Here is a 13,614-nt window from a genome sequence, read left to right as displayed (position 1 = left end):
TTGTCTTACGATGCAGTGGTCAGTGCTCAAAATGGCTCGCATGCTGATCAACTACACAGGTGTAATGCATTTTTGCCAAAAATCCCTGAAACACTCAAGGGAATTCTGTGGCAGTCTGTTCATATCTCAGAAAGTGAAGAATATGTTTCCTCTCTGTCTCATGGCAAAACATAAATACTGTCTTCTCACAAACTGTCAATCATTAGGCATGTGGCGATTAATGGCCCACTGTTGAAGGAAAGAGGTCAAATCACACATAAGCGGTGACAGAGGAGGGTAAGGCTCAATAGAGTGAGTGGTTGACTGGTTTAACAGGAGGCAGAAAGCTGAAGTCACTCCCTGAAACGCTTCTTGGCAGGTTGCTGCAGATTGGCTGTTTCCACGGCAATCGCAGAAGATGCAGGGATCACGCAACCCCAAGTGGAAGAACCTGTGGACACGCCTGTGAAGACTTTTCCTGGAGAAGAGTGAAAGAACCTACATGACTCTACAATCAATCCTGCTGATAATCTGAAACACATCAGGGGAAGCTGAGATGCATTCCTGAGGTTAATACTCACACACACAGAGTCAGTTTAAAGATCCTGTAATGTTTTTGAATCATTTCATGATCAGTTGATATGTCTGTTAGCACATGCTGTAGTGTGCAGTGATGCACCATAGGTCTTCATTATTATTTGACCAGCTCTGTATGGCCACAAGGCTGATGTTTAATGATCATGCATAGAGTGTGGATAAACTATAATATGTTAACTGTGTGTATGCTGGATTCACGTCACATTTACCTCAGAAAAGTCATTCAACTGGAGTAAAGCCACAATAAAAACTACATTATGTCCACATTTAAATATTTTTATTAATTCTGAGCATTGAATGCTAAATAAACTAAAACTTTAGTTTTTTAAAAGAAAAAAATATTTTGTTGCATCACTAGTTGTGTTTATGTCAGTGAGATGTGATAAATCTTGTCCCTGTTTGTGATTGGACAAATCATAAGTAGCTCATGCAACCCCTGTTGTCACATGACAGATCTCACAGAAGGAAGTACTCAAGCAATGATGACACAAGTAGCATGAGCTGAAACACACACCACAAACTAGACCATTACCATGGCAAAGAGAGGAAGAGGAGGAGCTTAGAGAGGAAATCCTGATTTCATTCTTCTGGAAACACTCAGAGAAAATGAGAGAAATAGAGGAAAGACAGAACAAAGAAAGAAAGAAAAAAAGAAAAGGAAGGAGGTCGAGACTCAAGATGAGGGACAAACACAAGACAAATACAGTAGTGAACACATATTGTCTGAGATGAAACTGAACACGCACCTCTAGATTCACTCGCGCTTTCTTCAGCACATCTCGCGTCCGGGAAACTGTAAGAAAGATGTGCTTGTTAAAGCTTGGAAGCTGATGACATCATTACACTAACAAACCAACCACATATAACAGCAAAAGTACAAACTCACTTTAACAACCTTAAGAATACTGAAAAAAATGCAGTGGACTCTCCTAGCTGGTTATTGTTTACATATCAATCAATCAATCACCTTTATTTATATAGTGCTTTAAACAAAATACATTGCGTCAAAGCACTGAACAACATTAATTTGGAAAACAGTGTCTCAATAATGCAAAATGATAGTTAAGGTAGTTCATCATTGAATTCAGTGATGTCATCTCTGTTCAGTTAAATAGTGTCTGTGCATTTATTTGCAATCAAGTCAATGATATCGCTGTATATGAAGTGACCCCAACTAAGCAAGCCAGAGGCGACAGCGGCAAGGAACCGAAACTCCATCGGTGACAGAATGGAGAAAAAAACCATGGGAGAAACCAGGCTCAGTTGGGGGGCTCAGTTGGGGGACCAGTAGTTCAATTCCAGGCTGCAGCAAAGTCAGATTGTGCAGAAGAATCATCTGTTTCCTGTGGTCTTGTCCTGGTGGTCCTCTAAGACAAGGTCTTTACAGGGGATCTGTATCTGGGGCTCTAGTTGTCCTGGTCTCCGCTGTCTTTCTGGGCAGTAGAGGTCCTTTCTAGGTGCTGATCCACCATCTGGTCTGGATACGTACTGGATCTGGGCGACTGCAGTGACCCTCTGATCTGCATACAGACTGGATCTGGTGGCTATGGTGACCTCGGAACAAGAGAGAAACAGACAAATATTAGCGTAGATGCCATTCTTCTAATGATGTAGCAAGTACATAGGGTGTTATGTGAAGTGTTTCCGGTTCCGGTTTACCTAATTAATGCAGCCTAAAAATCCTTTAACGGATTTGGATATTAAAAGCATATTAGTATGTTATGTGTATGCCAGGTTAAAGAGATGGGTCTTTAATCTAGATTAAAACTGCAAGAGTGTGTCTGCCTCCCGAACAATGTTAGGTAGGTTATTCCAGAGTTTAGGCGCCAAATAGGAAAAGGATCTGCAGCCCGCAGTTGATTTTGATATTCTAGGTATTATCAAATTGCCTGAGTTTTGAGAACATAGTGGACGTAGAGGAGTATAATGTAAAAGGAGCTCATTCAAATACTGAGGTGCTAAACCATTCAGGGCTTTATAAGTAATAAGCAATATTTTAAAATCTATACGATGTTTGATAGGGAGCCAGTGCAGTGTGGACAGGACCGGGCTAATATGGTCAAACTTCCTGGTTCTAGTAAGAACTCTTGCTGCTGCATTTTGGACTAGCTGTAGTTTGTTTACTAAGCGTGCAGAACAACCACCCAATAAAGCATTACAATAGTCTAACCTTGAAGTCATAAATGCATGGATTAACATTTCTGCATTTGACATTGAGAGCATAGGCCGTAATTTAGATATATTTTTGAGATGGAAAAATGCAGTTTTACAAATGCTAGAAATGTTAGGAATGCTAGGAAAGATTGCGATCAAGTAGCACACCTAGGTTCCTAACTGATGACGAAGAGTTGACAGAGCAACCATCAAGTCTTAGACAGTGTTATAGGTTATTACAAGCAGAGTTTTTAGGCCCTATGATTAACACCTCTGTTTTTTCTGAATTTAGCAGTAAGAAATTACTCGTCATCCAATTTTTTATATCTACTATGCATTCCATTAGTTTTTCAAATTGGTGTGTTTCGCCGGGCTGCGAGGAAATATAGAGCTGAGTATCATCAGCATAACAGTGAAAGCTAACACCATGTTTCCTGATGATATCTCCCAAGTGTAACATATAAAGCGTGAAGACTAGCGGCCCTAGTACTGAGCATTGAGGTACTCCATACTGCACTTGTGATCGATACGATACATCTTCATTCACTGCTATGAACTGATGGCGGTCATATAAGTAGGATTTAAACCATGCTAATGAACTTCCAATGATGCCAACAAAGTGTTCAAGCCTATGCAACAGAATGCTGTGGTCAATTGTGTCAAACGCAGCACTAAGATCCAATAAAACTAATAGAGAGATACACCCACGATCAGTTGTTAAGAGCAGATCATTTGTAACTCTAAGGAGAGCAGTCTCAGTACTATGATACGGTCTAAATCCTGACTGGAAATCCTCACATATACCATTTTTCTCTAAGAAGGAATATAATTGTGAGGATACCACCTTTTCTAGTATCTTGGACAGAAAAGGGAGATTCGAGATGGTCTATAATTAACAAGTTCTTTGGGGTCAAGTTGTGTTTTTTTTTATGAGAGGCTTAATAACAGCCAGTTTGAAGGATTTGGGGACATATCCTAATGACAATGAGGAATTAATAATAGTCAGAAGAGGACCTATGACTTCTGGAAGCACCTCTTTTAGGAGCTTAGATGGTATAGGACCTAACATACATGTTGTTGGTTTAGATGATTTAACAAATTTATACAATTCTTCCTCTCCTATAGTAGAGAATGAGTGGAACTGTTCCTCAGGGGGTCTATAGTGCACTGTCTGATGTGATACTGTAGCTGACGGCTGAATGGTTGCAATTTTATCTCTAATAGTATCGATTTTAGAAGTAAAGTAGTTCATAAAGTCATTACTGTTGTGGTGTTGGGAAATGTCAACACTTGTTGAGGCTTTATTTTTCGTTAATTTAGCCACTGTATTGAATAAATACCTGGGGTTAGGTTTGTTGACTTCTAAAAGAGAAGAAAAGTAATCAGATCTAGCAGTTTTTAATGCTTTTCTGTAGGATATGCTACTTTCCCGCCAAGCAATACGAAATACCTCTAGTTTTGTTTTCCTCCAGCTGCGCTCCATTTTTCTGGCTGTTCTCTTTAGGGTGCGAGTATGCTCATTATACCATGGTGTCAAACTGTTTTCCTTAACCTTCCTTAAGCGTAAAGGAGCAACTGTATTTAAAGTGCTAGAAAAGAGAGAGTCCATAGTTTCTGTTACATCATCAAGTTGTTCTGAGGTTTTGGATATGCTAAGGAATTTGGATACATCAGGAAGATAACTTAAAAAGCAGTCTTTTGCGATAGAAGTGATGGTTCTTCGATACTTGTAACAAGAAGTAGAATTTACAATTTTGGCTATATGAAGTTTGCACAGAACTAAATAATGTTCTGAGATATCATCACTTGGCTGAATAATTTCAACATTATCAACATCAATTCCATGTGACAGTATTAAATCTAGAGTATGATTTCGACAATGAGTAGGTCCTGAAACATGTTGTCTAACACCAATAGAGTTCAGAATGTCTATAAATGCTGATCCCAATGCATCTTTTTCATTATCAACATGGATATTAAAATCACCAACTATTAAAACTTTATCTGCAGCCAGAACTAACTCAGATGTAAAATCACCAAACTCTTTAATAAAGTCTGTATGGTGCCCTGGTGGCCTGTATACAGTAGCCAGTACAAACATAACAGGGGATTTATCATTAACATTTGTTTCTCTGGATAATGTTATATGTAGCACCATTACTTCAAACGAGTTATACTTGAAGCCTGCCCTCTGAGAAATCCTGAAAACGTTGTTATAAATTGAAGCAACTCCTCCCCCTTTGCCTTTTAGACGCGGCTCGTGTTTATAACAGTAATCTTGGGGGGTGGACTCATTTAAAATAATGTAATCATCAGGTTTTAGCCAAGTTTCTGTCAAACAGAGCACATCTATTTTACGATCAGTTATCATATTATTTACAAAAAGTGTTTTCGTAGAAATGGATCTGATATTCAATAAGCCAAGATTTATCATTTGTTTATCCATATTGCATTTGTTTTTTTATTTGTTGAACCTCAATTAAATTGTTAGCCTTAACTTGGTTTGGATGTTTTTTGTATTTTCTAGTTCGGGGAACAGACACAGTCTCTATAGTGTGATATCTAGGTGAAAGAGTCTCTATGTGCTGAGAATTAACTGACCTCTGTGACGGGAGGCAGCTAGCAGACGGTCGGTTTAGCCAGTCTGTCTGCTTCCTGATCTGGGCCCCAGTTAGTCAAGTATATACTCTAAGACTATTTGCCATATTTCTAGAGAGAAGAGTGGCGCCACCCCAGGAGGGATGAAGACCATCTCTTTTAAACCGGTCAGGTCTGCCCCAAAAGCTCGTCCAATTGAAATCTATGAAACCTATATTATTCTGTGGGCACCACTTAGACATCCAGCCATTGAGTGATGACAATCTGCTATGCATCTCGTCACCACGGTAAGCAGGGAGGGGACCAGAGCATATTACAGTGTCTGACATCGTGCTTACAAGTTCACACACCTCTTTAAAGTTATTTTTAGTGATCTCCAACTGGCGAAGTCGAACATCATTAGCGCCGGCATGAATAACAATCTTACTGTATTTACGTTTAGCATTAGCCAGCAGTTTTAAATTTGCCAAGATGTCAGGCGCTCTGGCTCCCGGTAAACATTTGACTATGGTGGCTGGTGTCTCTATATTCACGTTCCGTACAATACAATCACCAATAACTAGAGCACTTTCATCAGGTTTCTCAGTGGGTGCATCACTGAGTGGGGAGAAGCTGTTTAATGTTTTGATCGGAACAGAAGAGCGGTGTTTTGACCCACGACTACGCTGCCTCACCGTCACCCAGTTGCCCTGCTTCAGGGGCTCTGTTGCCAGAACCGGACAATGTACAGGAATCCCTGAGCTAGACGCATCCAAAGCCGTATCTAGAGCCCTAACATTCTTACTGTCCTCAATTAAAGTTTGGATGCGTGTCTCTAATTCTGAAATCTTCTCTGTCAGCCTAACTATTTCCCTGCATTTATCACATGTGAATCCCTCATCTGTGACAGAGATAGATAAACTGTACATGTGGCAAGAGGTGCAAATAACAATTGCAGGAGAAGCCATTACTCACCGTGCTTGATGAAATATTCTTACTGCGGATGTTTGATGAACTTGTGAAAAACTGCAGCGTGAGAGAGGAGAGGAGAAAAGAAAACGCTAATGACAAGCTAACGAGTGCTAGCGCTTTGCAGGTGTACTGCACTCATGGAAAAGTGAACGATCAAAGTTAATCTGATAAGATTGATCGATAATATCAGAAATATGGTGTGAATTAAGTTATATTTTACAACTTAAAAAAAAAAAAACAGACAGTGATAGTAAGAAAGATTATAGAGAAAAAAAAAATAAAAATAAAAACAGCTACACGGAGCTACGATTAGCTACAGAAGGCCAACAGGAAGTAGAGAAAACACTGTCCAACAGTGACACCAACAGGCAGGAGGCTCAGTCATTAGGACCAAAAGTCTACATAGTGAGACGAGCTGTGCTCAGCATGTGAACTTTATAGTTTTTTCCTTTTGCTCCTCTCTACAAACCCAAATGCAATTGTTATCACAAAGCCATTGAGCTACGTAAGAACTCACACTGGTCCCCAGGCCGTTTTTCTATGACGGAGCAAAATGAAAAAAGTTAAGTATACTTTGGGCCTCATTTGCCGTGTTTGGGATGTTTAACACACGCAGTGAAGACTATTATACAGTGTTTTATTTTACATTTGATTACTTTATTCGATGTCTGAGCCAGGCTATTACTGGCCTGAATTCTTCTGTTAGGCTAAAAAGCACTGTTTTTTATTCTTCATTTTTGAACTCACGCTGGTTGACAATGAAGGTCTCCATGCATTCTTTGCTTCGGTTGGAGCAGCGTAGACGCTGGATGGTTCCCTGCAGAACCTCCTCCTGTTCAGCCATCCGCAAATGGAGCGACTGGATCTCCTCACGCATTAACTGCTCCTGAGAGGAGACAGTGCCACAATTCTCAGTGCTCAATTCATTCACATTAACACTGCATTTGGTTTTTAGGGCTCAATAAATGCAGTTCGAACCCTCTGAATGAGATGAGCGGGACCGTCGCTGCTCGGAAGCGCCGCCCGCCAGAACATCTTGAGCAGAGACACTGCCTCATCCAGAATCTGACACAAGGTCTTGGTGTTGGAGAGAAGTGTCTTCACTGTGTTATAATCCAGAGCCTGTAAGTGAGAAACACGTGACCCCAATGCCGTTTGCACAAGCACTCTGATCTGTCACGCGTCTGAGCATCACCTTTCCTCCGCTAATCTCCAGCAGGGCAGAGCTGAGACTCGACTGCAGCACCGCCTCCATCCGCTGCACGAGTGCCCGGCCCTCCATTACCTGCTGCTGCAGGGCACTGTAGTCATCCACATGACCGATGGCATGCCGCCCGTTACAGTTGGCAAACGAGCCGTCCGGAGCTTCTCCCTCCAGATCCGTATGAGGCTCCATTGAGTCTAAAGAGAGAGGATGCATTTTAGTTCTTCTCATCAACCTTATAACTTGAACATTCCTCAAGCAGCACCACTAATTACTAGTTCCCAACCAGAAGTACTTCAGCAGGGTCCAGAAGGTCACTAGAAAGTTTACCTGTAACTGCTGCCAGAACTGGTAAATTTGTGCAAGACAAACAAGCTCAGGTTCTCAATGAAGCCAGAAGCCAAGTCTAAGTGTGGGTTTAGTTTCAGCAGAAAATTTATAAGATAAAAAATAATGACTTAAAATCCAATTCAAACAACTTGATAGGCCTGCATTTTAGCCACAATGAAATAGTGACATAAGAATCCCAGCTGCAGCCGATGTCAGCACACACCATTAGTGTTCACAGCGCTGTCCTCCATCTCTGAGTACGGAGAGTACAGGGGACCCACGTCTCTGACAGGAGGAGAAGGAGAAGGGTCTGTGGAGCACGGTAGATTGGTTAGTACATCACAAAACCACTACGACCAACCTGCAGGTAATGCTCGACATATTCAAGCAGATTCTCAGTGCACATGTCAATACCTAACACATGAGTGTCATGTTGTCTACTTACTTTTAATCACTAGGGTAATCATATAGGCCATTTTTACTATTCCTGTCCTTGCCAGGATTTCTATATTGCCTAAAATATCAAGGTTTTGGCTGTTTGCACTTTGCAGATTGATCGTTGTATGACATTGACGAGAGCTATAGAAAGCAGAGTAGATGCCTCCTTATGCTTTCAAATCACTCTCCTGGTACTTTGGTGTCATACAATGATCGATGCACAGCGTCATTTCAAGTCGAACAAATGAACAAACACACTTAACACGTGCACTTATTTAAATCACTTTGATTCTCTGTAGATCTTACCTTCTCACGCACGACAATTGGTAGATTATATACAATACCTACATTTTATTGGTCAAACTACTTTGGATGTTTCAGACAATATTAAAATCCTGGCCAGGACATGTGCAAAACAAATGGCCACCCTATAAATCATGCATGCAGAACAGTCAATGTGAAATCAGCATGGGCACACGCTACCGTGCATAAGCTGTCGGCGGTAAAGCACGTCTCGCAGCGGACTTCCCAGGATGATGGGCGACGGGCGCTGATCGATGCAGTGATCCAGCTGTTTCTGTAGCTGAGCTCGTAGAGCACTGTTCTCCTGTACACTGCGCTCCAATTGGGCCCTTAGAGCCCGAACTTCCACCAGCAGCTCCCCAAGTTCCACTGCCGGGCAGCGCATATCACACACCCACCCTACACAACAGAGGCTCAGTGCACCGACTGGATGATTAAAATCTATACCTGATTTGTTTGTATTAACTGGAAACTGTGATTTGATGAAAGTCTACTACTCAATATTCAACATGACTCATGCACATATTCACACTTCACATGATAGCTAATGCACCGCTGCAAATCACACTAGTGAGCAGTAGTGAATGATACAAACATATGTTACGTTTCACAGGAATAAATAAACTATGACAGGTTTGCAGAAACATGAGAGTAAATAAACCATGGCAGAATCTTTTTATTGTGGATGTGTGTGGACTATTCCAGTATCGTTCACAGATGTGGTGCTTCTGCAGTATCTCACCTGCAGAGGTGCTCTTTCTCACACCACACACACGGTCGTACAGTTGTAGTTCACTCTGTAGGGAGTGAAGCAGCTGTCTGCTCTCTGCTAACTGCTGCTGGAGTAAAGTCACCTCGTGCTGCAGTCTGAACACAGATCACTAGTTACTCAGCCTTCATTCACATGCAGTGTTGGCTAAGTTACTTTCAAAAAGTAATTAATTACTATTACATCATCAATATTGTATTTAAATTACTTTACTAATTCATCTGTCTGAAAAGTAACTTAATTACTCAATAAGTAACTTAATTATTCAAATTAGTAATCAGGCTACATCTTAAAGGGTTAGTTCACCCAAAAAATGAAAATTATGTCATTAATAACTCACCCTCATGTCGTTCCAAACCCATAAGACCTCCATTCATCTTCGGAACACAGTTTAAGATATTTTAGATTTAGTCCTAGAGCTTTCTGTCCCTAAATTAAAAATATATGTACGGTATACTGTTAATGTCCAGAAAGGTATTTTCGATGATTTAACAAATTCTAACTGACCCTCTGATGTCACATGGACTACTTTGATGATGTTTTTCTTACCTTTCTGGACATGGACAGTAGACCGTACACACAGCTTCAATGGAGGGACAGAAAGCTCTTAACTAAATCTAATATATCTTAAACTGTGTTCCAAAGATGAACGGAGGTCTCACAGGTTTGGAACGACACGAGGGTGAGTTATTAATGACATAATTTTAATTTTTGGGTGAACTAACCATTTAAAATCCCTTGATAAAAATGTAACACTTCATTCTTTCAATTTGAGTCAAACATATAATAGTTTAGTCTTTTAGTTTTAAAACAACTGTAATACTTAAACATTTTTATAAAAAATGTAACCTTCTTTGGTTAACAAATAGAAATACTCTCAATAACAAAAAAGCTTAAGAAAAGTTAAACAATACATTTCAGTTTGGCAAGATGTTCAGTAAAATCCATAAAGGTTTACTTAAAAATAACACGTTAACTAATGTAGGTAAGAATAAATTACATAAATGATCTTCTCTGCTGAATAAATCCGTGTCAGATCACGCTTTTCTTCTGAAGTGAATTCCTCATAGCAGGACTTTTTCAAAAACGATGAAAATTAGATGAATCTTGGTGGGGTTTTTTATTAATTTTTTGTATCTAGATGAAGGTGTTTGCACGGAGTTGAATGCATATAATGAGCTCGGATACAGGAAAGACTGTACCTCGATTTAGTTCAATACGGATTGCATAATCAGAGAATTTCCGTTTTCAGTTTGAATTCAATCATTTAAAAGTAGACACAAGCTTTCTATAGACATTTCTCATGTTTCTGTGTCAAATATTCGCTGAGTTTGTGACGTGTAGAAAGTTGCTAAAGGAAACCTAGATGGCTGAAAGTGCATCCTGTTTGTTGTTTATTTTGCAAATGCACAAAGTTTTGTTGTTATTGTCAGTGTACACAAATAAAAGTAGGCCTTTTTTAGATTCGATAGATTTTAGAATTATCTGTATCTACTAGTATTTACTGCATTTCATTAGCTCTGTACTTGTACTCTACATTGTTGAATCTGATCTAAAAAAAGAAAGAAAGAAAAGGTATTTAAGGTTTCTCTGTGAATCAGGAAAAACTGAAAGTAAAGGCGTTGGCACGCAGAGTGTTAAAGATGCTGCATTAAATTTTATCTTTAGACGGTAAATTTAGATTTCAAATTCAATGCTGATTTTATAACTGCTGAAATTATTTACTGTATGTTACGCAAGTACTTTAACTGTAACTGTAAAAGTAACTATAATTAAATTACCTAAAAAAAGCAGTAATCCCTTACTTTACTTTTTCAGTGGATAGGTAATTGAATTACAGTAATGCTTTACTTTGTAATGCGTTACACCCAATACTGTTCAAGTTTCACACTTATCAGTAAGAAACAGATCACAATGACCACAAAAGGCTTTCTCCAAATGGAGCTGCTCTTTCTAAGTGCTCACATGGTTTCTCTGACCTGTTGTTGTGCTCCTGACTGTTTTGTCTGTCCTGTCGAAGTTGTTGGATTTGTTGACTTTGTTCACAGTTGTGTGTCTGCAGCCTCCTCAACTCCTCCTTCCATTGTGCTGCCTCTAACTCCGCCTGCTGCAGACGGACACGCCCAGAAAGCACCGCCTCCCGGAGCTGCTCTGTCTCTTCACTGCAGTCTGCCTCATAAAAATTTCTAATTATTAACGCTCCAGAGTCCTATAGACAGTAATGCTCATTCTGCAAATTTATAAGACTGTAATAGGATTCATGTGAATTAATAAGTCTTTTGCTGTAATATATCTCCGCTTTTGCAGAGACATTAAATGCATGTGATCTGTAGCACTTATGTTTAGTTATGTTGTCCACAAATTATATCTATGTGGTCTGTATATTGCTGGGCTGGTTAAAAGAAAAGCTAAACAGTGATGCTCTCCATTAGCTATTATAGGTGGTCAAGTCTAGTGTTTCCCAACCCTGTTCCTGTAGGCACAACAACAGTATGCATTTATTGCTTTACCATTACCTAGAGCCATTCATCTGTTTGTGTGTTTGTCTGTGTGTGTGTGTGTGTGTGTGTACCTCTGCTGGCTTGTAACTTTGACTCTAGTGCCAGATTTTCCTCCTTTAATGCTCTGACTTCATTGGTCAGTTGGCTGACTGCATCATGACTCTGGATAAAGATGTTGTTTGGAGCCACTGTCAAACACACACACACACACAGAAACACACAACAACAATACTTTGGCTTAAGTTTGAAATGGTTCTCACAACTATACACAAGCACACATACTCAATTTAAACACTGCATAAAGCAAACTAGATTTTGAAAAAAATGTTAGTCAAGACTATAGGTTAGAAATCGTTTGAAATTTTACGGTTCTGGTTCCAATTAAAATTAACTATTATTATGTTTTTATTATTTTACCTTCTTTGAATGTAGTGTTGGTGGGAGGTAGTAAGTAATGTTGAGTAATACTAATCCATCAATCAGCATGTGCTTCAAAGTTGATGTTTTTTACACTATCAATAACATTTAGCTTTTAAAAGAGGGAATAAGCTAATTGGCCAAATAGTCCCTTGAGGACTGAGATACTTGTTCATTTCCCTAAATTAATAAAATATTAACTTTTATACTTATAATCATGTATACACACTCTCCATAAAGCCCCTATTTTACAAATAATAATGCAGTCAGGGGATGCTGTGATGCAATGAGTGGTTTCCACATTTTAAAACAATTTAAATGCATGAAAATAAATATTTTATATCACTTTGTTTATCACTCTTGAAATGACCTGTACACTAAATTATCTATCCCTCATACTTACATAACAATAGCAGTCTATTTATTTAGTGGTACAAGTTGAAGTCAGTATGTGTATTAAATTACACTATGGGACAAATAAGTGTTTGAGTGAAGTGACATAATTCGTGCTCTGCATTTGACCCATGCAAAGTGCACACACAGCAGTGAACACACACACACACACACACACACTGTGAGCACACACACGGAGCAGTAGGCATCATTTTTGCTGCGTCACCCGGGGAGCAGTTTGGGGTTTGGTGACTTGCTCAAGGACACCTCAGCCACGGTATTGCCTGCCCAAGACTCAAACCCACAACTTTAGGATTAGGAGTCAAACGCTCTAACCATTCGGCCACGACTTCCCCTTAATTAGTCCACGACTTAATTATAATGTAAATTAGTGGTGGCAGGTGCACTGCGCTGCCTGTATATGTACAGTCAGACAAAACAACATGCACCGTTATCAAAGGAGAGAGTGTGCATCCAGTCATGGGAAACGTGTTCAGGAGTTAAAGACACTATGTGGCGTGGCGAGTCTTTAGAGTGTGCGTCATTAGAAACAATGTACTCGGTAATAAAAGAGGCAGGGAGGCATTTCTGTTATTCAGTTTGTGACATCCTTCACGGGAAACGCACAATCATCAGAAAACCGGCGCAAGTCTGCTCACAGCGCTTGGTCACGTGCACCAGAACCATTTTCAGAAACTAAAAAATTGCTCACGGTTACGGTTCTTTTAAAAATCGGAACCGGTTATCAGTTCCCAACCCTTAGTCAAGACAAACTTAAAGTTGGCTTTGTTTGTATTTTTTTTAAAGCCTAAGAAGGTGCATCTGTAATTACATTATGTAACTGAGTACATAAATGAATGTGAGTAATCTTACCTGATGCTGATATTACAATAGCCGGTATTAACAGTTTATGTGATCTGGCTCTTGATTTTATTATTATTATTTTCTTTATTATTATTATTTCTTTTCCGGAAAGCAAA

General features: G+C 39.5%; 1 pseudogene; it reads right to left on the bottom strand.

Annotated features, from left to right (window-relative positions):
- LOC113046242 (myomegalin-like) overlaps window positions 1-13,614 on the bottom strand; it is a 33,581-nt pseudogene that overhangs the window by 1,282 nt on the left and 18,685 nt on the right.

This window comes from Carassius auratus, chromosome 27 (genome assembly GCF_003368295.1).
Source record: "Carassius auratus strain Wakin chromosome 27, ASM336829v1, whole genome shotgun sequence".
In the NCBI taxonomy this organism is placed as follows: Eukaryota; Metazoa; Chordata; class Actinopteri; order Cypriniformes; family Cyprinidae; genus Carassius; species Carassius auratus.
This window is presented reverse-complemented; position numbering and strand designations above follow the sequence as displayed.